At 44.6% G+C, this 12,608-nt stretch overlaps 1 pseudogene; it reads right to left on the bottom strand.

Annotated features, from left to right (window-relative positions):
* Window positions 1–10,569: 10,569 nt before the first annotated feature.
* On the bottom strand, window positions 10,570–12,267 carry LOC149845914 (aldehyde oxidase GLOX pseudogene; annotated as a pseudogene).
* Between the last annotated feature and the right edge of the window lie 341 nt (window positions 12,268–12,608).

Here is a 12,608-nt window from a genome sequence, read left to right as displayed (position 1 = left end):
AAAAAGCCCCTGACTCCCTCCCGTCTCTCTCTCCCTCACCGACACCCCAACTCCCTCTCCTCTCTATGCTCTTCTCTCCTCGTATCTCTCCCCTATGCTTACCCCCTCTCGTCGGGAGTCCCTCTCTCCCCTTTTGAGTACCCCCCTCTCGCCAGAGATCGCTCTCTCTCTCTCTCTCAATCTCTTTGCTCTCTCTCTTTCTCCACTATGAGGAGTTGCGACACCCCTCGAGTGTCGCCCTTCCTCTTTCATTCTCCTGTGTTGGACGACAAACCAAGAGTCACCAACAACGATGGCTCAGGCTCGCTAGAAGAGAGGGTGCCGAGCACCCTCTCCTTTTTTGGCAAGAGCAGCAGGCTGCTATGCCATCTTTCCAAGAATGGGCAACTGGAGGGAGGGCCTGATGCCTCTCCCTCCTGCTCCCCTGACCGACTAGACGGTAGGCGCCACCAGCGCTTGCCTCCTTTTTTTGAAAGGGAAGCTGGGTTGGGCAGACTCCCCCTCTCCCCCCCCCCCCCCCAAACAGTTACTATTCAACGTACCACTGGGTTTGAACTTGCAGCGTTCCACCACAAGGAGACGTGCACTGACAACTCCTACCAACAACGCAGAGTCGTCGAGCTCCCCTTTCCTCTGCTCTGTCAGTAAGGCCACGATAGCTACTGCCTCCAGCAGTGGCATGGCTGTCCGCCCCCTCACCCTTCCCCCTGTTGGAGGACTGAGCAAGACTCGGTCTTGTCACGGGTTGGGACCAAGTCGGGCTCAGCCTGACCACCGAGCCCACCCGCTCCCTTTGTTTGCTTAACCCTACGAGCTGAGCTCGGCTGAAACTGATCTCATCTTGGTTCATGCTTTCAGACCGAGCCAAGCTTAGTTAGTAAACTAGGCCTAGCTCGATCATGTTTTACCCTTGTTGGAGGATCGAGCAAGACTCTGGCCAGGGTGGGTTTGTTATTTACACTGAAGCCTCAGGGACAAGCTTAGGTTGTGTACTGATGCCAAATAGGAAAGTAATCTTTTATGTCTCGCAATAACTTAAGATTCATGAGAAAAATTATCCAACTCATGATTTAGAGTTAGCAGTAATAGTGCTCACATTAAAGATTTGACGACACTTTGTATGGAAAACAATTCGAAGCGTTTACCGATCACAAGAGCCTCAAGTACTTATTCTCTAAAAAAGAATTGAATATGAGACAATGGCGGTGGTTGGAATTCCTCAAAGACCATGACTTCTCCTTCTCCTATCATCTGGGAAAGACAAACATTGTAGTCGATGCCCTCAACCACAAGACTTCAGGCGCTTTGACTAGCCTTATGTGCACTGGATGGAAGCTAGTGGGGGACTTTGTCGCATGAAAGCTATTTGCAAGTAAGAAAGGTTCTATCAGGTTATCAAATCTCACTGTTCAACCCAAGATACTTGCCAGAATTATTGTTGGACAGAAGAACAATGCACTTTACGAGAAGTTGAAAGATCAAACCCAGCAGAAGGATACCTCTTTCTGTCTTAAAGAGGAAAAGAGTATATGACTGAAAGATCATTTATGAGTTCCAAATGACCCTAAGTTGAGCGACAAAATTCTAGAAGAAGCTCACAAATCCAAGTACACTATTTATCTAGGAGGCACAAAGATGTTTAACGATCTTCAACGAAGGTATTAGGGAAACGATATTAAGCGAGATGCGATATCATATGTCTCAAAATGTTTGATCTGTCAACAGATCAAGATAGAACACCAAAGCCTTGGTAAGTGATGCAATAAATGGATATTCTACAATGAAAGTAGGAAGACATTACTATGAATTTTATTGTGGGTCTGCCAAGAACTCAGAAGCAACACAATACAATTTGGGTGATCATTGATAGACTCACCAAGTCTGCTCATTTTCTACCGATCTGTATCAACCAATCATTAGATAGTCTAGCAGACTTATATGTTAGAGAAATTGTGAGATTGAATAGAGTCCCAGTCTCGATTACCTCTGATCGTGACCCACGATTCACTTTACGGTTCAGGAGACAGTTATAACTAGCCTTGCGTACGAAGTTAAAATTCAATATGACTTTTCGTCCCCAAACTGATGAACAATCAGAACGAATGCATGATGAACTGAAAGGGAGATTGAGATTCTCATACAAGTCTTGTAGAATCCGCGTGCAATAACAACTACTACGCTAGCATCGGGATGGCTCCGTACGAAGCATTGTATGAGAGACCTTGTTGATCGCCGGTCTATTGGGACGAGGTTGGTGAGCGAATGATGGATTCACCAATTGTAGTACATCACTATACTCAATAAGTCCTAATGATTCGAGAAAGACTACAGACTACTCAGAGTCGGCAAAAGAGTTACACTGATCAATAATGTAGAGAACTCACTTTTTTTTTATCGATGATAAATTTTTTGTCAAGGTATCCCCGACCAAAACTATTTTTTGATTTGAGAAAACGGAAAAACTAAGTCTCAGATACGTCGGACCATTCAAAATCTTGGATCGAATCGGTGAAACAACTTACCGTGTAGCACTGACTCCTTAGTATGCACAAATCCATAACGTTTTTCACATATCCATACTAAGTACGTTCATGACCCATCACATGTCATTTAATAAGATGACATGGATATTTGAGAAGACTTAACTTTTGAAGAAAGACTAGTGAAGATCATGGACAATTGAGACCAAGTGTTGAGATAAAAAACTATCTCTCTAGTCAACGTTTGTTGGCAACATCATGTAATTGAGGAATGCATATGGGAACCAAAAGCCAACATTAGGAAAAAATACCCTGACTTGTTCATTAAGCTTTAACCTTTGTATAATTTTGAGGACAAAATTCTCATAAGAGGAGTAGAATGTAAAATCCGTTAATTTTACACTGGTTCTTCAAAAAAAATGGAATTGGATCCAGTCTGATCCAACCTGGATCCAGGTTGGATGTCAACATACTAGCCAACATCCCCTCCCCATTACTCTATTTAAAACCCCACAGGGGTGTTTTTTTTTAAAAGAAAACCCCGATGCCCCTGACTCCCTCTTGTCTCTCTCTCCCTCGTCGAAGTCTCCACATCGATGCTCTGACTCCCTCCTGTCTCACTCTCTCCTCTATATGCTCTCCTCTCCCCATCTCTCTCCCCTCTACGTACCCCCCTCTCATCGAGAGCCCCTCTCTCCCCTTTTGCGTACACCCCTCTTGCCGGAGCTGGCTCTCTCATCGATAAGTTCTCTCTCTCTCTCTCTCTCTCTCTCTCTCTCTCCACCAAGAGGAGCTGCAACACCCCTCGGGTGTCGCCCTCCCTCTTTCCTTCTCTTGTGTTCGCCAACAAACCAAGAGCCACCAACAGTGATGGCTCTAGCTCGCCAAGGGAGAGGATGCAGAGCACTCTCTCCTTTCTTGGCAAGATCAACAACAACTTGGTTGTTGCCATCTTTCCAAGAAGGGGCAACTGGATGGAAGGCCTGATTCCTCTCTCTCCTGCTCCCCTAACTGATTGGAGGGCATGCGCCATCGGTGCCTGCCGCCTTTTTTTTGAAAGGCAAGTTAGGTTTGGCAGAAGCCCCCCCCTCCCCCCCCCCCCAGCAGTTACTATTCAACATACCACTGGGTTTGAACCTGCAACATTCCACCATAAGGAGACGTGCACTGACAGCTCCTACCAACCATGCAGAGCTGTTGACCTCTCCCTTTCCTCTGCTTTGTCAGTAAACCCATGGCAGCCACTGCCTTCGACAATGGCTTGATCGTCGGCCCTCTCACCATTATCCCTATTAGAGGATCAAGCAAGACTTGATCCTGACACAGGTTGGGACCAAGCTAAGCTCTGCCTAACCACCGACCTTTTTTTTGTGCTCTATATCAACACAATAAATAATACACGGTTACTGAGGCATGAACCTTTAAGAACCTATGCTCGAAATCGTCAAAGATTCAGACCATCTCTAAGGTAGGGAAAAGTTGCATACGAGAACAATATCAGAATACTTCTAATTTATATGAACTATATATATATATATATATATGCTTTTAACTCATGGATGCAGTTTTGCATATTTTTGCCCACTTTTAAATTACGTATTTTACTTTACCATCGCGCTTTAATGTACATAGGCTCCAGCTTTTTGTAATTTATTTAGCTCGATGTGTGGTTTCGCACATCGGATCCTGCTTTATGTCATTTACTTTGCTATCACGCTATAATGTATACAGACTCCAACTTTCTATAATTTATTTAGCTCGATGTGTGGTTTCACATATCGTGTCCTGCTTTATGTCATTTACTTTGCAACCATGATATAATGTGTATAGGCTACTGCTTATGCAATTTATTTGGCTTAATGTATGGTTTTCACACATCGAGCCCTGCCTTATGTCATTTACCGTGTCGTCGCACTGAAATGTGCACATGCTTATGTTTTTAACAAGGAACACATTTTTATGCATTCATGCCTGCTTTAAATTACACTAGCATATATATATTTAAAGACGCATATTTGCGCATCCTCACTGTAATTCAATTTTATTGAAAGAATTTTCAAGTGAGATTTCAAGCTCGTATTTCTCTGAAGTATTGAAAAGTAAAACAAATATTTTATGGTTGTATATTTGTAACGCCCAATAATTTCATATATAGTTTACCTCCAGTTTATGGCAAGACTTTCTTACATACTTGGATTGATGATGTCACCTTCATACTTACGAGACAAACCATCTAGCATTAAAAAGTTCCTCTATACCCCATTTTCAAACTGGTCTCGACCTAAGGCACGAGATATCGTTATGGTTGGTGTTTTCTTTTGAGAAAGCCTACATCGTCCCCATCATATTGGTATTGTTAGACATGCACGACATGTTACTACAATGATGAATGAACTAGAGGTTTATTATGACCTTAAAGTGCGACATAATACTTGGCTAAGGGAAATCACATAAATGAAATGATCGCCTTCACATGTAAGATGCTCGATTTGGTTTAAAAGATCAGAGCATGTAGAATGGATCATCAGTTAAAATAAGACCTGACATACCCATTCATATCTTTGGTTCTGTCAAGAGAGAAGACAAGATGGTACAAAAACTCTGATGGACAAGTTATTAACAACTATGCTCTTCAAGTAGTAATGACTCAGTGCCCCCGATCATCAGAGTTAGGGGACTGGGCTACCATATGACAACAACTCATGAGAATAATGTTTATCTATGCTCACGAGTGTGATGAGTGCACTTTGACATAAAATAATTATACTTATGCTTGACATAAACACATTGAGTCATAATGTCTATGCATGAGCCAAGTGCCATATGATAACTCTTGTTTTGTATTATGATAAATTGCCTATGAAATGGTAAGGTTATGCGAAAAATGAAAGGTGCATATGACATGAAGAAATATATGTACATGTATAAGTAGCATGTGATGCATAGAAGCCTGTGATCATGATGTTCATGCTTTTAATTTGAGATTATTGCCTCTCAAATTGGCTATAGAGCACTCGCAAAATGATATGCATAGTACTTGAAAGAACTACATATATTTTCATATGAATTGTTATACTATGACATTATGTATTGAGGCATGTGTGAACATCATTTGACTTATGTGTGGTATGAACTAACTATTAAATGCATTAATGCTCTAATGATAGCCTGGGTGGGCTGTGACCCCACATCGTGAGAGGAAGTCTCACTACATATGTAAACAATCACACAATTAAGAGTTTGATTATCACTTTCACAAGCAAGATGCTCACTTGAGAGCACATGATTTGGGCAGGGCAAGACCTTATCATGTCATACTACCCTAAGGGGAGTATGGAGGCTATTGAGCCTAATTACCTCATGAAATGAGAGCATGACTACTAACTACCTTAATGAAGATGGAGCCGCCCATGTCACCCATTCATACCTTGGTACACCTTAGAGAGGGTGAAACAATACAACCTCGAGTGACATTGTTGCATGTAGGTTTTATCTATATATCATACCAACTTAAAAATTAAGGAGCAAAGACATCCTTGGGACCTCCGGTTACTCAAAGTTAGAGAGGTCGAGGTTATCTAAAAATGGTAGGCCTCACGCTGCAGTGTAGGTATTGCAATCCGGGTTTGCCCTTATGCCAAAAATCTCTCAGTTTTTAGACTGCAGGCTTGGGTTGGTTAATCCAGTCACTAAGATGCTACGACAAATATACCATTTGCATAATGAACACTGTAGTATGCTCTAGCGGCATGATGACAATTGTCTCTGCGTACCCAGATGAGGTAAAGGCTATCGAAACTAAAAATACTAACCCTGCTAACTGACTAACATAGCTAGTTATGATTTATTTCCTATTTGAGATTCTATTTATATTATTGCATACTTAAGATTCCAAGTTATTATCATGTTATTGCATAATTGAGATTCTAAATTATGTTCATGTTATTCATATTGTTGCATGAGATTCCATGACATGATATTAAAACTGCATAATTTATAAGTATATGACTGCCCTGAAGCATGTTATGATAGATGTTTTGATTATTTATCACAATGCATGATGCATAATTTTGCTTATCGGCTCGCAAGAGTTTTGACCCTGTTTCATGGGGCGCAGGTGATGAATGATGATGTAGTGCGAGAACGCAATGTGCGGTGAGGCTATGATTCACCCTTCCCTAACTAAGTTGCCAATCTTTGAACCAACTATTGGGTGTCTCATTTTTAATGAGATGTTTTATTAATATTTATGGATGTTAATATTTCAAACTATATATGACTCATGTAATGAAATTTATTCCTTTGGTTTGTGAGATGGATTTCTATTTCAAATACGTAACTCATTTCTATAACTCGTTGGGATTGTTAAACTTTTAAAACCCAAATTATTTTCACTGTGCTATTTTAAAAAAAAAATTGTGGTTAAAATTTTACATTTTTAAGTTGAAAATTTCAGGGCATTACAACGATGAATGTTTTTCCATGTGAAACTCTAATGCCACATAATGCTGCAAATCTAGTATTTTATACCTGGACCAAACACATTGATATCGATCATCATTTTGTTTGCGAGGAGGTCTCTAAAGAAGAAATTGATCTTCAATTTATTTCTTCTCAAGACCAAGTTGCTAATATTCTCAGTAAGTCTTTTTTTGGATCTAAGTTTGGTTTCTTCGTAGTCAATCTCAAACAATTTGGCTTGAAGGGGCGTGTTAAAGTAGTAGTGTGGAGAGGCACAATCCAACGTGAGTCTTGGTATGAAGAATTCCAACTTGAATCCAAGACTCCTCCCAATGAGAATCCAAGTAAATGTGGGATGTTCGGTAGCTCATCTAACGTGGACTCAAAGAGAGGCTCTCCTAAATTGAATGTATCTTTGCGAAGCAGGGTATATGTCCCCCCCCCCCCCGAACAGAGGAGTTAGCTACATCTCATGTTCGGGGGTCCCAAAGAGCACCACGCATGTAAGCATGTGCGTCTCGTATCCCCATGTTTGTCAGCATTAATTAGTGTTGGAGTTTGATGCGATTGCAAAGACTTAAGTACCTCTCCTCCATTGGTGCCAAAAAAATGACGATTCTTGAAAAGGAGTGGTTGTAAAGACAAAAATGCCCTTCATTCAAAAAAGAAAAAACAAACAATTCAAAAAAAGGACAAACATGTCCTCCATCTAGAAAGTCAAGGATGATGTTGACTCTTCAAAGTTGAAAAAATGACAAAAATGCCTTTCATTCAAAAAAGAAAAATCAAACATTTCAAAAAAAGGACAAACATGTCCTCCATTCAGAAAGTCAAGGATGATGTTGACTCTTCAAAGTTGAAAAATAACAAAAATGCCCTTTATTCAAAAAAGAAAGAACAAACAGTTCAAAAAAGGACAAACATGTCCTCCATCCAGAAAGTCAAGGATGATGTTGACTCTTCAAAGTCTACCCAGCGAAACGAACCTTAATCGTTTCGCCGATGGTAATCCGGCGAAATGATGGTGAGCCGGCGATCCGATGGTCATCCGACGAAACAAACTGACTGTAGCATCATTCAACTTGATGAGTTATGGAGCCTGATTCATAGTTTTTGCCCTTACAGGAGGGGGTTTGGGGGCTCCTCCCAGCGTGGGTAACATCATTCAACTTGATGTGTTGTGGAGCCTGATTTAGAGTTTTTGCCCTTACAGGAGGGGGGTCCGGGGGCTCCCCCCCCCCCCCCGGCGCGGAGCCCGGTGCGCAGTCAGCGGGCGGGAGGTCAGGGGGGGCCGCTTCTGGCGGGGGGGCTCGGGGGAGCAGCGCCCTCCGGACCAATTTTTTTTGGGCCTTCCAACAGCGATTTATAGTATTATCGGGCTTTCCTACAGCGATTTGTAGTATTTTCGGGTCTTTTGCAAATCACTATAGCGATTTGTAGTGTCTTCCGTAAATCACTATAGCGATTTGTAGTGTCTTCGACAAATCGCTATAGCGATTTGTAGTGTCTTCCGTAAATCGCTATAGCGATTTGTAGTGTCTTCTGCAAATCGCTATAGCGATTTGTAGTGTTATTTAGTAAACAAATCGTTGTAAATCGCTACTCGAATTAGGACCAACTTGTCAGGGCCATATCTCCCTAACCGAAGGTCATATTCCAAATTCGTAAAAAGTGGTGTCTTCGTTATTGAGTCTAGTTTATTCCTGTAAAATTTCAGCGATTTCTATTATCATTTCATTCTCCATTTTAACTAAAACCATACCCCTATTATTCTGTGTTATTTGAGTTGTACAACATCATTCTTGCATGACATCCATATCTTGATTCTGGCATGCTCCTTGTTGGATTTTCCATTGATTTCTTCCAACCTTGCTTGGAACAAAAATATGTCTTTCTCACCACGATACCCTGTGCATTTTTTGACCACGACACCCGGGGACCCGTGCCGGGGGGAGCCCCCGGACCCCCTCCTGTAAGAGCAAAAACTCTAAATCAGGATCCACAACGAACAGGGGAGTTAACTATATCTCATGTAAGGGCAAAACTCTGATGTTACCCATGCTGGGAGGATCCCCTAAACCCTTCTCCTGTAAGGGCAAAACTCTGAACCATGCTCTACAACGAATCAAGTTGAACGATGCTATCCACGTTGGAAGGAGCCCCCAAACCCTCCTCCTATAAGGGCAAAAACTATGAATCAAGCTCCACAACTCATCAAGTTGAACGATGCTACAGTCAGTGTGCAGGTCAATCGGTGTTTGATGGAGCAATATAGGATCGTTTGTTGGATGTGCACAGAAGTAGAGAGAGAAGGGAGAGAGAGTGAGAGGGTTGATGTTCATGGCCTTCTCCAGGGAGAACTCTTTGCCTCCCTTGATTTCTTCTCTAGAGAGAGAGAGGGTTTTACAGTGTTTTACGAAGAAAGAAGAAGAAGACTTTGAAGAGTCAACATCATCCTCGATTTTCTGGATGAAGGACATGTTTGTTCTTTTTTTGAACTGTTTGTTTTTTCTTTTTTGAATGAAGGGCATTTTTGTCATTTTCTCAAACCATCACTTTATAAGAAAAATAGCAAAAAAGGGTACTAAAGTCTTTGCAACTACACTAGATTCCAATGCTTAGTGATGTCAACATACACGGGAATACGAGCCCCATGTGCTTGTATACGTGGTGCTCATTCAAAGCCCCGAACACAGACGTGGGATTCAGTGAATCATCGGGGGGAACATACACCACCCTCTCGTATCTTTGAGATGTTCAATTACATTAGGAACCTCTCCAATGTTGAGTTTGTACGTGCCTATGCCTATAAATAAAGTACGACCTACTCTTTTCCTGTATGTTGTGTAATATATATATATATATATATATATATAGAGAGAGAGAGAGAGAGAGAGAGAGAGAGTTCATGTCATGTCAAGACCAAACCATGATAAAATTGTGAGAGTCCTTGTGTTCTGTGCACGTGTGCTTCTCTTTCGAGAAGTGCCAAAAACTCTTTTGGTACAGTGCACTCATTCTCATTTTTTTTCTTCACTCATTGCTTTCACTCACATAGAACATACTAGGATAGATAAAAGTGTTGCATTTTGGTTCAAAATTATGTAGGCTAAACCTAGTTGTCAAACCCATCTTTGCCTTTTTTTTCCTAAGTTTGGTTTTAGAGGAAAGTTTATATAGTATAGAATTAGCTTTAGAAGCTGAACTTTGGATTGTGGATTTGACATTTGCTTTAGAGCTTTGGTTTTAGTTTCGGTCTGAATCGGCTTATCTCTGTTCCTTTTGGCTTGGCTTGATCAGGTATGTCAGGTTTGATTTAACCTTAATTATCTTTTAAGTTCAACAAATAACTCATTTCATTTCACAATTTTATCCAATTCAATAACAAGAATCACATCATACAGATAGCCTTCCATATCACCACCATAAAATAAATCCCTCCAATGAATAGAAAAGGGTTTTACCAACAAAGAAATTCCAGGAAACAAAAACCACATCGGTAGAAAATTCCATATTTCCATAAACACCCTTCAACGAGTTCAACAAAAAAGAAAAAATCACAACGGTAAAAAGTAAAAAAAAAAGAAGAGAAAAGAAAAATGCATGCCAGGGAAAAAGAAAGAAACTGTCATCGCTCTTCATGGATCTGGATCCATATACCCGGGCTAGGGACCCCGCGATGGACCACGAAGAGCATGTAGTACCCGGGAGGCGCGATCTCAGCCGTCGGCGGCCCCAGCGCGTCCACCTGGAACAAGGCGGGCGGGAGCTGGAGCGTGACCCGAACCAGCTGAAGAACCAGCATCCTTTGGTTCATCGCCAGCGAGTGCGTCGTGAACGACGGCCACAACAGGTTCACCGCCACATCCTCCCGCGCCGTCGACGGTGAAATCTGGCCGGTGAAGAAGTAGACGACGGAGAAGGACTGGTTGTAGCCGATCCTCTCGCTCGGCGTCGCGAACACGATCCGCGGCCTCGCCGGCTGGTTCTCCGGGCTGAGGTACGGCGGCGAGAACATCTCCAGCCGGAGCTCCGTCGGAAAATCGACGCTGGAGAATCGGTAGTTGACGTTAGGGTTGCTCCCGCCGACGAGCACCCTCCCATCCAGAAGGACCACAGCCGAGGAGTGATACATCCGCGGGATGGGCGACGCGTTCATCACGGAGAACCTCTCTCCGGGAGGAGCGTCTGGCCGGTAGATTACAGGATTCTTGGCCGGATTCCGGCCGAGGGCCCATCCCGCAGTGCCGTTCTTGGCGCCGTTGATGATGAGGACGTCCCCTGTAGGCAGGATGAGCATGTCTCCCATGACTCGCGGAGTCGGCATCGCCTCCATCTTCCACTTCGGCGACCGGTCCGTCAGTCGCAGCCGCCCGCACGTCGACGACGCGGCGACGAAGCTGCCGTTCTGCGCGAGGCGGAAGGACCCGTCCGGCGCCCCGCCGCAGACCAGGACCTCGATCTCCCGGAACCCGCCGGGGAAGCCGTCCGAGAGCTCGATCGGGAGGAGGACCGACGATCCGGTGCTCGGGTAGTTCCTCGGATCGCCGCCAGAGATCGGCGGGAACTCTCGCAATATCCTTCCCCGTCTGTAGTCGAGGAGGACGGAGCGCGTGTTGGCGAAGAGGAAGAGGTTGCCGTCCGGTAGGAGGTGCAAGAACGGGTAGAGGTTGTTTTCGTCGGGATCTTGGCGCGTTTCTTGGAGGAACCAGAGGTCGAACTTCTCCGGTGGGTAGGAGCTCGGGACGAACTCGTAGCTGAACTGGCGCCGGCCGCCGACGACGATGATCCGGCCGTCGGGGAGGATCTGGTTGGTGGAATACCAGCGGCAGACGGCGAGGGGGCGACGGAGTTCGGTCCAGTCGCAAGGGTTGAAGTCGGGGCAGGGGGCGATGGTGCGGATGACGCGCTCGCCGTCGTTGAAGCCGCCAGTCTGGACGAGGCGGCCGTCGGGGTCGAGGGAGCCGGAGGAGCACCACGTGTCGGTGCGGACGGTGAGGGGGCGGAAGGTGTTGGTCGCGACGTCGTAGAGGAGGGAGTGGGCGGTGCAGTCGAACCGGAGGGCGAGGTCGGAGGGGTCGTATCGGCACCGGCCGGGCGGCAGGGTGAGGTTGGAGGGCCCGAAGTCGGTGCGGTCGAACATGACGACCTTGTCATTGGGGAGGAGCTGCATGTGCATGGCTGATATGCCGATGCTCTCCCGGACGAGGAGCCAGTAGCCGCCCTCAGCAAAGCTCGAGGCGGTTTCCGATGATCGGCCGACGGCAACGACGAGCATCAGGACCGTGAAGACCAAGAGGACGCAGAGAGACGAAGATGGCTTCATCTATTGGCGTCGAGTTTCTTGGTAGCAAGAGCGCAAGAAAGACAGCAGAGAGAGAATATAGGGCGCCATCGAGGAGCCAGGATCAGGTGAGATCACATGGCACACTTTGAAGTGTGCCACTGCACCTAATGCCCTCCATTTTTGGCTGACAGTCTGCCAGTTGTGGGGGCAAATCAGATGGAGTGCAGCCAGGTACAGAGGCACACTCAAAATGTTATCCAGGCTCGCGATCAAAGGCAGTTGAGGATATAGGGTGAGCGTTTACTTGGTCCAACCCGCAGGGGGTGGGTTCGAGCCAAGGCCCATGAAGTGGTGAATTGGGGGGCTTTCGATAGGATTAG

Source organism: Nuphar pumila, chromosome 2 (assembly GCF_984573655.1).
Source record: "Nuphar pumila chromosome 2, dmNupPumi1.hap1.1, whole genome shotgun sequence".
In the NCBI taxonomy this organism is placed as follows: domain Eukaryota; kingdom Viridiplantae; phylum Streptophyta; class Magnoliopsida; order Nymphaeales; family Nymphaeaceae; genus Nuphar; species Nuphar pumila.
Note: the sequence above shows the minus strand (reverse complement) of the source record. Positions and strands in the feature narration are given on the sequence as shown.